At 45.3% G+C, this 13,025-nt stretch overlaps 1 long non-coding RNA gene across 1 annotated transcript; it reads right to left on the reverse strand.

Moving 5' to 3' along the window:
* Positions 1-9,579: 9,579 nt before the first annotated feature.
* On the reverse strand, positions 9,580-11,716 carry LOC131698921 (uncharacterized). Its single transcript, XR_009307936.1, has 3 exons — positions 11,453-11,716; positions 10,767-10,899; positions 9,580-10,286 (listed from the first exon to the last, which is right to left on the reverse strand). It is a non-coding gene; the product is annotated as an uncharacterized LOC131698921 (long non-coding RNA).
* Positions 11,717-13,025: the final 1,309 nt, after the last annotated feature.

Genomic DNA, 13,025 nt, shown 5'->3' on the forward strand with positions numbered 1-13,025 from the left:
AAAACAATCTCAGTAAGTGTGCGTGTTTATTAAACACAAGGACAAGCTGCAAGCAACCTCTTTCCAAAGCACTGCAAATCATTGTTTCCCTGATTGCTGTTTTGCAACACGGAGGCATAAGGAACTCTATCTCATTATCTCCCAGACTGTAATCAAGCATGCTGTCACGCTACAGGAATTAGATGTAAAAGATGTTTAATCTACTGAACGAACCCTCGTGGACTGCAATCACGTTAACAGAAAGAACCAGACTGATATACAAGGGGTGGCTCAGAGGTCCTGCAGTAACAACACCACTGCTGGCTGGCTGGCTGGCATGGTGCTTCGGATATTTATGATTAAACATGTCCCCAAAACATCCTGCTGGCAATATCTCCACCCCCTCTTAATTCAGTTACAAAACGCACAGCTTGTCAGTTAATAGCTCCCGGCTAGCCCACGCTGAGGAACTGTGATTGTGAGCAGAGGCAGCAAACACAGGGCTCTCTGTCACAACATTTTATAACCAGCAAGGCCAGTGCCAAGCCCAAAGAGGTCCACAGCACCAGCTGGTTCTTTCTTTGCTGTAAATGATCTCTCGGATGCGAGAGGGAGCTCTTAGTGAAAGCACCTCTTTATTATTATTATTATTATTATTTATTTCTTAGCAGACGCCCTTATCCAGGGTGACTTACAATCGTAAGCAAATACATTTCAAGTGTTACAATACAAGTTGCTCTTCCAGGAGGAGCTATGGAAATTCAGAGTCCCATTTCCTCTGTTTTAATGGCTTTTAATAACAAAAGGCAATGAGTGAAGGACTGAAGGAGCGATGCAGGGCTAATGCACTGTCGGCTCTGCTGGTTTGTGTGTCTCATTACTGGAGTGAAGGAGCGATGCAGGGCTAATGCACTGTCGGCTCTGCTGGTTTGTGTGTCTCATTACTGGAGTGAAGGAGCGATGCAGGGCTAATGCACTGTCGGCTCTGCTGGTTTGTGTGTCTCATTACTGGAGTGAAGGAGCGATGCAGGGCTAATGCACTGTCGGCTCTGCTGGTTTGTGTGTCTCATTACTGGAGTGAAGGAGCGATACAGGGCTAATGCACTGTCGGCTCTGCTGGTTTGTGTGTCTCATTACTGGAGTGAAGGAGCGATACAGGGCTAATGCACTGTCGGCTCTGCTGGTTTGTGTGTCTCATTACTGGAGTGAAGGAGCGATGCAGGGCTAATGCACTGTCGGCTCTGCTGGTTTGTGTGTCTCATTACTGGAGTGAAGGAGCGATGCAGGGCTAATGCACTGTCGGCTCTGCTGGTTTGTGTGTCTCATTACTGGAGTGAAGGAGCGATGCAGGGCTAATGCACTGTCGGCTCTGCTGGTTTGTGTGTCTCATTACTGGAGTGAAGGAGCGATACAGGGCTAATGCACTGTCGGCTCTGCTGGTTTGTGTGTCTCATTACTGGCTCTTTCCACCGCTGCAGCATCACAGTGCAGTTTCATTGTGGGCAGCGTTAGCATTCCATCCCCACACCAGCTTTCCTATGCAGCTGGGGAGAGGCTGGCCTGAATGTGTGCCTAATTCATGTCATTCCAACTCCACTTCACTACAGATGACTTCCACAAATGCCAATGACTCCAAATCAATGACAAAACATAATAATGATTCCTCAGTTCAGCAGCCCACAGTCCCGTGGTGTCAAAAGCTTTAGAACAATCTATGATGAACAGGGGTGTGCTGATACTCTCGGAAATGCCTTTAAGAAGCATTTATCTGAGTGTGAGAAATACATCCATTCATTCATTGATTTCAAAACCAGAAAAGCTAGCCTTCCCCTCACCTTTACAATGGAGTACACTCAATGGCAATTAACTTCTGCATTGAGCGTTTTAAAAGACGCCTGGAATTTTCCTCTCCTCTGGGGCGCTGACATTTTTACTGCTGCTCCCAAACCACATCCTTTCTTCACAGTCCCCAGCCCAGCTAACATGCCTGTGAGAACCTGCCGGGGCTATAGAGCCATGTTCAGGATATCAGGGGCGGAGGCAGAGGCCTTGGAATGCACAGGTTATTATTTCATTACGACAAAAAGCAGGGTTTCATACACTGGGTGTGCTCTCAGCAATTTCCTCTTCCTCCCTCCTTCTCCCTTCCTCCCAGGACTAGCAATCCCATGGTGCTGTAACTGCAGCTCCATAGGAGGGGAGTGCTACAGACTGCAGGAGAGGTGTGCTCTGCTGAGCTCTGTGTAACTCTACAGCTCCAGTCAGGAAGGGAGCGCTACAGACTGCAGGAGAGGTGTGCTCTGCTGAGCTCTGTGTAACTCTACAGCTCCATTCAGGAGTGGAGCGCTACAGGCTGCAGGAGAGGTGTGCTCTGCTGAGCTCTGTGTAACTCTACAGCTCCATTCAGGAGTGGAGCGCTACAGGCTGCAGGAGAGGTGTGCTCTGCTGAGCTCTGTGTAACTCTACAGCTCCAGTCAGGAAGGGAGCGCTACAGGCTGCAGGAGAGGTGTGCTCTGCTGAGCTCTGTGTAACTCTGCAGCTCCATTCAGGGGAGCGCTACAGACTGCAGGAGAGGTGTGCTCTGCTGAGCTCTGTGTAACTCTGCAGCTCCATTCAGGGGAGCGCTACAGACTGCAGGAGAGGTGTGCTTTGCAGCGCACGATAAGGGTTGCCATGCATCATTGTTCACTGCATGAAGCCAGGATGGTCCTTCACTCTTATCTCAGGTATCTGGGAGAGGTCTGCTTCCCCCTGACTCCTCACAGCACCTGATCTTGGTAGACACAGCTAATCTACAGTCAATCAGAACTGTCCATTTAAACTGCCTAAAGGTTCAGAGTTAATCCTTTGCCTTTCACCTATGTGATCCCCGGATTCAAGCTTAACAAAGTCATGTGCTGGTTTTGTGTAGGCCTGTCACTACTGTTTGTGTGAATTGAGTGTGCCTGTAACCTCAGTGTACCCTTCCTGAATTCACACAGGAAACCCTTGCAAACAAGGCACCCTCAGTTCTAAGATAAACCGATGAAATATAAAGTGGAATGATTTACGTATTAGAAGCAACACAGCACACCTTCCCTCTCTCATCTCCTTCAAACAGGATTCTTTATTTCAGATGGGATTCTGTGTATTTAGCTAATGAACTCACAGTTTATTGAAGGCCATTGCTCAGCTCTGGAGCGCAGTTATTTACTTGCAGGGCTACATGTCAGGGTTACAGCATCATCCTCCTCTATTGTGCACTAGGAATTTCAATGACACTCTCCCTATCCAATGACACACTCTACAAGTCATAAAAACAGGTCGCAAAAGCACACAGGCAAACAGATCAAAGACATACCAGCCAGCTTCAAGTTCTCATTTTCACAACTTATCGATATGTTGTGACGCATTTTCCAACTCATCAATGGCAAACACACTGGAAGTCTCTACCTGTATAAGGCAGTCAATGTTTGATATGTTGCAGAGGTAATATAAAACAAACCCTGTATTAGCATGCACTCACATGCGTACAATACACACACATCATTCAAAACGCTGGGAAGCAATTGAAAAGGTGTGATCTACACATGTCCACAATAACAGCACTCCAGTGACACAACTACCTCTTAACAAGGCTGTTCATCCCCCCAGTCAGCCCTGCAGCAGTGGCACAGACAGGATGCCAGATTTCTCTGAGCGAGGCTGTAAATCCTTCATAAGGCTGTGCAAAGCATTCATTAATATGATATACCAGTCCATGCACTACACTGTGGTGTCCAACACAGCAAGTTAGAGGCAGCAATCTATGATGAGGTATTACTGCTTAAGAAGGATTCCCACTCCCCTCAACAGCTGGGAATACAAGGGACTAAGAAATCTCATCTCCACAGACACTGTACAGTAATCTCTCTATAGAGAGTAAAGTGAAGGGACATCTCAGTTAGTTATCTGAAGGTTGTTGTGTTCGCATGCTTGCTCATTCCAGGCTAACCATTGAGCTAAATGCTGCAGAGTTCCTCTCTTTTAATGAAGACCCTATTGAAGATGCTGGCTGGTTTCAGGTGCTGCACACTCTGATGCTCATAGAGAGACAAACGCTTCGCTGTCCATGTGAACAAATAGCAGGTCTGCTCGCTTCTGTCTTTGTTTTTTAATAGTATTTGCATTTCAGATCACCATTATCCTCTGGTGCTGTTAAAAATACAAGGACAGGATGTTTTCAGCTTTCCTCGTTCTCTTTCGTGCTGTACCTGTGTCCTCGGATGTCAGACTGGTCTCACACTCCCCCCAGAGCAATCCTATGGAACTCCCTGCCCAGCATCTTGGCGATGGAGTGGCCCACGCTGGTCTTGCCCACGCCAGAGGGCCCCACGAAGCACAGGATGGGCTCCTTCAGGCTGTTCTTGAGCTGGCGGACAGCCAGGTACTCCAGGACCCGCTTCTTCAGCTTCTCCATGGCGTAGTGGTCACTGTCCAGCAGCACTCGGGCCATATGGATATCCAGGCAGTCTGCAGGGGAGACCAACAGGATTTGAACCTGAGTGACGTAATGCTCGTTTACAAGTGAGCAAGTAGTGCCATTGGGTCTGTAACGTACTGAGCACAGACACAAGATCTTGGTTTAGCCTCTCCTCTGGGCTCAGCAGGTCACAGGGGAGTGTGTTTGTGTGTGTATATAGAAGGGTATTTGCTTTTATATAAAGCCTTGTTGGAAAATGATAGCAATGAAGGTGTCTGACGTCTGTTTTCCATCTCAGTGACAAGCTGAATACAATCTCATTCAAACAGCTTTATCTTTCCTTCACAGGACCACACTATGCAGGCAGCTTTGATGCACTTGAAAAGATAAATCCAGATAAAAGAGGATTAGTTTGTCTTCAGACTGTCACTAAAGGAAGGTGTGGCTTGCAACCAGGCTACAGGAATCATCAAGTCTCCTTGGTGTTCCTTCACAATGAATGTGAAAGCAGATGCAGTCAGCTTTGTTTGCATTCTGTATGCACCAGTAACACGCGTGTGCAACAGCCAGGAACAAGGCAATGATGTGGTGACCTTTCTTTAAAAGTGCTGCAACTAACACTGCAAAGAATGAAATCCCTCATCTGTCAGAGCAAGTGAAACACAGCGAGGTGGCAATGCAGTGGGCAGGCCAAACAATCCTTTACTGCCCCCCAGTGGCTCAAACCGCTATAGCAATACCTAGGCACTTCAATCCACAGTTAAGAAACAGGCATCCCCAATACGAAGTGTGTCTTTGGATGCTCATGTCTATGTACAGAGCTTGCAGTACGGACTCGTTTCGTACCTTTGGTGCTCTTATTCCAGGGCAGCTCCACCATGAGCTCCAGGTAGGTCCTGGTGAGGGCGTACTCCGGCATGGACTGTGGCATCTTCTTCAGCCTGCCGGGACCACACACACGCACGCCCGCCCACGCACACACACACGGGTTAGTCTCTTTATTCAGCCTGCCGGGAGCGCGCGCGCACACACACACACACACACACACACACACACACACACACACACACACACACACACGGGTGAGTCTCTTTATTCAGCCTGCCGGGAGCTCGCACACACACACACACACACACACACACACACGGGTGAGTCTCTTTATTCAGCCTGCCGGGAGCACACACACACACACACACACACACACACACACACACGGGTTAGTCTCGTTATTCAGCCTGCCGGGAGCTCGCACACACACACACACACACACACACAAACACACACACACACACACACACAAACACACACACACACACACACACACGGGTGAGTCTCTTTATTCAGCCTGCCGGGAGCACACACACACACACACACACACACAAACACACACACACACACACACAAACACACACACACACACACACACACACGGGTGAGTCTCTTTATTCAGCCTGCCGGGAGCACACACACACACACACACGGGTGAGTCTCTTTATTCAGCCTGCCGGGAGCACACACACACACACACACACACACACGGGTGAGTCTCTTTATTCAGCCTGCCGGGAGCACACACACACACACACACACACGGGTTAGTCTCGTTATTCAGCCTGCCGGGAGCTCGCACACACACACACACACACACACACACACGGGTTAGTCTCTTTATTCAGCCTGCCGGGAGCACACACACACACACACACACGGGTGAGTCTCTTTATTCAGCCTGCCGGGAGCACACACACACACACACACACACACACGGGTGAGTCTCTTTATTCAGCCTGCCGGGAGCACACACACACACACACACACGGGTGAGTCTCTTTATTCAGCCTGCCGGGAGCACACACACACACACGGGTGAGTCTCTTTATTCAGCCTGCCGGGAGCGCGCACACACACACACACACACGGGTGAGTCTCTTTATTCAGCCTGCCGGGAGCACACACACACACACACACACACGGGTGAGTCTCTTTATTCAGCCTGCCGGGAGCGCGCACACACACACACACACACGAGTGAGTCTCTTTAATGCAGGTCTCTAAGTGTTGGGGGGCTTCCTCTAATCAAGCTGAGAGTGCATTTCATTCTCGCACACTCTTTCTGTGTCAGGCCCATCATACAAAGAGTGCAAGAGAAAGTACACTCTCTGCTTGACTAGAAGCAGCCACCGAGAGCTTACAAACACATAATTAAATCTAAATAAAAAAGACCTCTAATCTGAACATATTCATCTGTTTTCTTAGAATCTGTTGTGTTTTAAACGGTTCGAATGCTTTGTCATTGACATTCTGAGTGCAGATCTACATTCTCAGTGAAACTCTAAGTGTAGCTGCTGCTAATGGGTGCCAATGGGGACAGGACTTCTACACATATTCAAATCTAGGCATCAGACACACACTAGCTGGGATTACTGTGGCAATGCATCTCTTTACATACTTTGGTTGCACTCTGGATCTGTCTGTGCTTGTGGCTACTCACTGCATTTATGTGACACTTAGTGGTTGCCGGAAGGAATTCAAATAGGTAGTCAGTTGCTCTTTTTAAGCCATGACACTCACTCCATGGGGAGTGCACTCAGTGGAGTTCACTGCATGGGGAGTGCTCTCGGTGGAGCTCACTGCATGGGGAGTGCACTCACAGTGTACAACTTTCAGAGCCAGCTCCGGCATGCTGGTGCTCCTGATCTTCTTCTCCAGCAAGGCGATATCATCGCTGTCCTCATCCTCCTCCTCAGCAGTGTCCAGATAAAACTGCCCACCCGGAAAATGTCTGATTTTGCGGATTGGGTGGATAGCTACCACCTTGAACGATGGAAAAGGCAGACTGAGATCACATGCCTTTCACTGGGTGTGGACCGAGTGTTCTGCAGCACTGCCTATACCAGGCTGAGATCACATGCCTTTCACTGGGTGTGGACCGAGTGTTCTGCAGCACTGCCTATACCAGACTGAGATCACATGCCTTTCACTGGGTGTGGACCGAGTGTTCTGCAGCACTGCCTATACCAGACTGAGATCACATGCCTTTCACTGGGTGTGGACCGAGTGTTCTGCAGCACTGCCTAGACCAGACTGAGATCACATGCCTTTCACTGGGTGTGGACCGAGTGTTCTGCAGCACTGCCTATACCAGACTGAGATCACATGCCTTTCACTGGGTGTGGACCGAGTGTTCTGCAGCACTGCCTATACCAGTCATTGCTGTTGATTCTTTTACATTGTTTATGTATATATCTGGATGCACATTTTAAAATGTGAAATTCTGAAATTCTGAACCGGCACAGCCCAGTGATCAGCAGCGTGTAGTGGGGCTTCAGACAGTTACTGCCAACCACCTGCACCGCGATGCCTGCTGTGCCAACCCTGGGGAGAGAGAGAGTGTTGAGACCATCACTTCTCAAACTGGATTAAATCACAAGTTTTTCTACAGTTGCACTAATATTTTAACTTCATTCATTAATGAAGCTATTCGTATTATTAATATTTCTATGCATTCCTGACCACGACCACTAATTGAAATTGCTGATTCATGTTAGCAGTTTCTAACAGAATTTCTTAACAACAAAAAATACTGCGTTCTGAATCGCTGCAAACTTGGTAAGTGAGTGAATCTAACGGATAGGATGCTCTTTCGTGGCCGGGTCACTGCTCAGTGTACAGCGAGCCACGCTCGGACCACACGGACTGCGCCGCTGTGCTCTCAGGACAGTTGGCTGGGTACTGGTTGCGTAAGCACACAGCGTTAGTAGTCAAAAGTCCACTGGTGAAGCACATTTGAAAGTTTTCTGAAATATAATTTCGTGTAAGTTCTGTTGTTAAAATGTTTAACCGATTGTAAACCGCAAAGTACAGGTGATATTTTAATAACCCACTCTCCCACTTCGGGGTTACTTAAATACCTCTGCATACCAATACCCTACCACTAACACATCTGGAAAGTATTGTTCTAGAAAGTGCTAGACAATAGAAGCACAGGCCTTCGTGTGAGTGTTTGCTTTCGCGTCACCTGTATCACGTACCTATCAATGTTGATAATACATTGCATATATATACTTGAGTAGTTCTAGTAGTGATTGGAAAGGAGTCGTCAAATATGCATACATTACAAGAGAGTCGCCTGGCCAGTTAATATACATCCCTTATACTTGATATTTCTGTGGATACTGGCTATCGAAACATTTAAAATGACACGTGACCACGCTGTTCAACCATTAGAAGGGACCCTGGTACAGCTGTACAATAACTTACTGCACAGGTCATGTGCTTTACCAGCAATTACACCAGCCATACAAAGCAAACTCAGACAACCTCCCTCCAATGACAAGAACATGCATCTTGCATATTATATAGTTTAAGAAATCCTATTAAAATTACAGTACACAATTTATGTACTTTTATTGTGTTATTTGAAATGTGTGATGAAGAAGCAAAGACGTCTCCTCCAGGGACTGAAAACTGAATCCATCTGTTCTCGTGTCTGATTAATGGGACTGACAACCCGCTACGAGTCACTCCCCCAGGACGATGTGACTGTGTAAAGACATGTGCTAGTAACCTCTGCCCAGACACTTGGACCGGATTGTTCGAAGGTCCAAAGCAGGGACTGAAGAGGCAGGAAATAAGTGATGTGATAGCTAAAGGGTTAAAAACGATTGTGTGGTGTTGTGAGTGCTGTGCGTTATCGTGTTGTGTTCTGAGCACAGCACATTGAGCACGTTCTGGTGAGAACTGCTTGAGATGCATTTCTCAAAAGATAGTTAGGACACTTATGTCTAGTTTGAGGCAAAGCTGCTTAGTTAAAAACAACCCCTTATAAGGGAGTCTTCATCTTTGAGAAAGTTCTATAACCATGACGTGTTCATTTGCCTATTTGTTGCTATGCTAATCAAGTATAAATATCGTGCTACCTTGTCAATAATTAAGAGTGTGTTCTTATGACCGCTGCTGCTCTTCCCTTGCGCGCATTGTATTAAAGCTTCTTGAAACTGCTATTCGAGTGGAGTCATCAGTCATTTCATATTAAGACGGGATTTTACCGACTACAATTAGTAACATACGTTTCCAAGGTGTGTGTTTGTTTGTTTAGATTCTGATGCGTCTTTAGAGTCTAATTAGAATAACATCATCTTTATTTTTATATAGCACCTTTCATGTTGGACCACCATCACAAAGCACTTTACAGGGGTAGGCTGTAGGATGGAGCAGAAGGAGATTCAAGTGACTTGCTCAGTATCACATAGTGAGTCGGTCAGTGGGAGAGGTGGGATTTGAACCAGAGAACTTCTGCTTACAAGCCCTGGACTTTAACCACTCGACCACACTGGCTCCTGTTGTTTGTACAGGTATTCATTATTTACCAAAACAAAACAAAATGCAATGATTGCATCATATCTCAAGAGTCTAACCCCGTAAAAACAAACACATTACAATGCGTCAGTCTTTAGTTCTCGTCCTCCGCAATTCAATTGCATTTCAATGTGGAATATATTTGTATTTTGGTATTTACACAATCATGAAATGCTGTACAATGCAGCATCATAAGTGTAGAGGTGTATAAAACATACACTATTTACATATGCACCTGTTCACGTTTTTAAAACAAACAAAAAACATTCTGGGTGCAACTCATTTTGCCACAAACATACAATATGATACACAAACACTACTAATCATATTACAATCTAATAATACAAAGCAGGGTTAATTCATCTAAAAAACAAAAGTTACCCAAAAGTAAAGCATAGCAGTTGGTGTTTCTTAGCTGCTTGGTTTCTGACAGAGACACACAAATACAGGACAGTAAAAGCATTCCATCTTCAGAGGGCAGACGTGTGTCTTCTTCCATTCCAGTCACCTGCAGGAGAGAGAGAGAGCAGTGTCTCAATGCAGCTTTGTGCTTATTGGCATCATGTTTCAAGTGCTGCACAGAGTGCTCTCTGGAACAGTGTCCAGCTGTGTAGGATTCAGCCGGCTCTCAGTCTGGATTTCATGTTTCCATGGTGCGTCACACAGCAGCCCCCGCCTCTGTACTCCCAATACCACTTCCTGCCTGACATTCCCAGACTCCCAGGGACTGTTGTGTGAGAACACACTCCGGAGGGGGCAGGACACACACACACAGTGACAGTGATGCACACGCACACTGACACACAGTGTGACAGTGACAGTGACACACACACAGTGACCGTGATAGTGACACACACACTATTCAACATGTTCCAGCAGAACCAAAAGTAGTACACACATTTCCAAATGTGAAATTACAGCTTGAAAGACTATCCCCTTGTCCCGTTTGACCACACAGCCACACAATAAACACGAAGGGGCCGCTCACACTCAAACAGCAGCTTCATGGTCTTGCAGCAGTTATCGAGCAGCGCTTTCGGCTTCACCTTCTTCCACAGCGCTGGCTCTCGATTCATCAGCGCATCGCAGATCTCCTGGAGCAGTTCAGGAAATTCCCATTCCTGGAAACAAAGATATACAAATAACAGTCTGTTTAAATTCACCAAACACAGAGACAACCTCCCTCTCTCTACAGTCTAATTATAAACCAGCCGCTACGCATTCCGATTGTGTACAGGAGCTCTGGAAATTAGAAACGGTCTCCAAACTGTTTTCTTGGCCAATAAAATAGTAAAAAAAAATAGTGATAATCCTGTACTGTATCACAAAATATATATCAACTAGCCTATTCCGTGTTACGTTGAAGTCGTTTTTACGTTTTAAACCCAAAGAGTTTGTTCTACACACATTACATACATATACATATATATATTGTAAAATGATTGACCCACTCGGGTTCGTTGCCCCTTTAAAAATTGACCCAGCACACAGAAATGGATTTTCACAGCGCGGTTGCGCTAATTTTAATAAACACAAAATCAAAACACACAAAACCAAATAAACACCTAGCTCTTATCGAGCACTAACTACACACGCAGGAACCTAACTAACGCAGGACGGCTAAGCCGTTTCCCTGCCCCAAACTTAATTAAACCACGCAGGTTTACACCGTACCTTCTCATCCGACTGCTTGGAAGCAGAGCACCTTCTCTGCCTCCCTCTCCTCAGCAGCCCCGAGCAGACTAACTGCTTTATACTGCCCAATAACGCTCAGGTGCGGATAATCATTACTAATAAAACAATTAAACAATCAAACAAATGTGCATTCTCCCATGTTTCTTTTATGCAGGGAGGATTAACCCCCTCCCTGCTGTCTCACTCCACCTACTTCCTCACAATATATATATTACACACACACATTACATACTATATATATATATATACACACACACGCACGCACATTACATACTATATATATACACACACACATTATATATTATATATATATATACATATATATATATATATATATATATATATATATACACACACACACACACACATTACATATTTATATATATATATATATATATATATATATATATATATATATTATATACACACACACACACACACACACACACACACATTACATACTCTAAAAATAAGATCTCAAATTGATTTACAAATATCTTTAATGTTTTGCTAGCATGGTACACCAAACTGTCATTAAGAGATATCTCTAAATTACTCCCCAGTTCATAGAGATCTCTGTAAATAACTCCCGTTCATAGAGATCTCTCTAAATGACTTCCTGTTCATAGAGATCTCTCTAAATGACTTCCTGTTCATAGAGATCTCTCTAAATGACTCCCTGTTCAGAGATCTCTCTATATTTTTAATGGACTTCCTGTCCATTTGGAGATATCCCTAAAACAAACATGAAATTATTTATTCATTTCAAGATCTCTGCAAAGGATTTAGATATCTCTAAATATTTCAAGATATCTTAAAATGCAATTTGAGATCTCGAACTGATCAATTTGGCTTGCCATACATTTAAAGCTATCTGGAAATCCTTTTTTCAGATCTCTAAATGTATTTAAACTGTTGCTCTTCAATTACCAAGTGTGTCAATTAGACAAAACAGAAAGCACTGCTCTTAAAAGGGAAGTATTAGCAAACGGTCATTACTATACACAGAACAGAAAGTGCTGTTCTGTCTTTGCCCAACCTCAGTTCATCTGCATTCACTCACCTGTCCACTGCTTGAAAGGACTGTGTAACCGAGTAAGTGTTCAGCTCCACAGAATCACAGATTAAGTGTGCCCAGAATGAAGCCTGTTTCTCAAAGAGAATTGAGTCATGTGGACGCAGCATGACAGCATATTGGTCCAGAGGAACTTTCATCTGGAACGTTGGAATGTATCTGACAGCTGTTGAAGCAGCAGAACCCAAAATAAACCCAAATCCCACTCCTATCCCTGTTACTTCTTTACCCACTAAAGAATTCAGTTTCAATGAATTAGCACAGAGGGTTCAGGGGACTTGCCCTGGTTTAGTTAAGAGGGAGTGGCTGCATGACCTCAGAGTACATAGGCTACTCATCTTACTAGATTTCCAAGGGCAACAATGGGCCTCTGTACCACTGTAGACCTCAGACTGCTCTGACTTGCATAAAAACATTCTACAGTAGGCGAAGGAATACTAAGAGAATGACAATTGTTTGACAAACATTTCAAATAGA

This window comes from Acipenser ruthenus, chromosome 20 (genome assembly GCF_902713425.1).
Source record: "Acipenser ruthenus chromosome 20, fAciRut3.2 maternal haplotype, whole genome shotgun sequence".
Lineage (NCBI taxonomy): Eukaryota > Metazoa > Chordata > Actinopteri > Acipenseriformes > Acipenseridae > Acipenser > Acipenser ruthenus.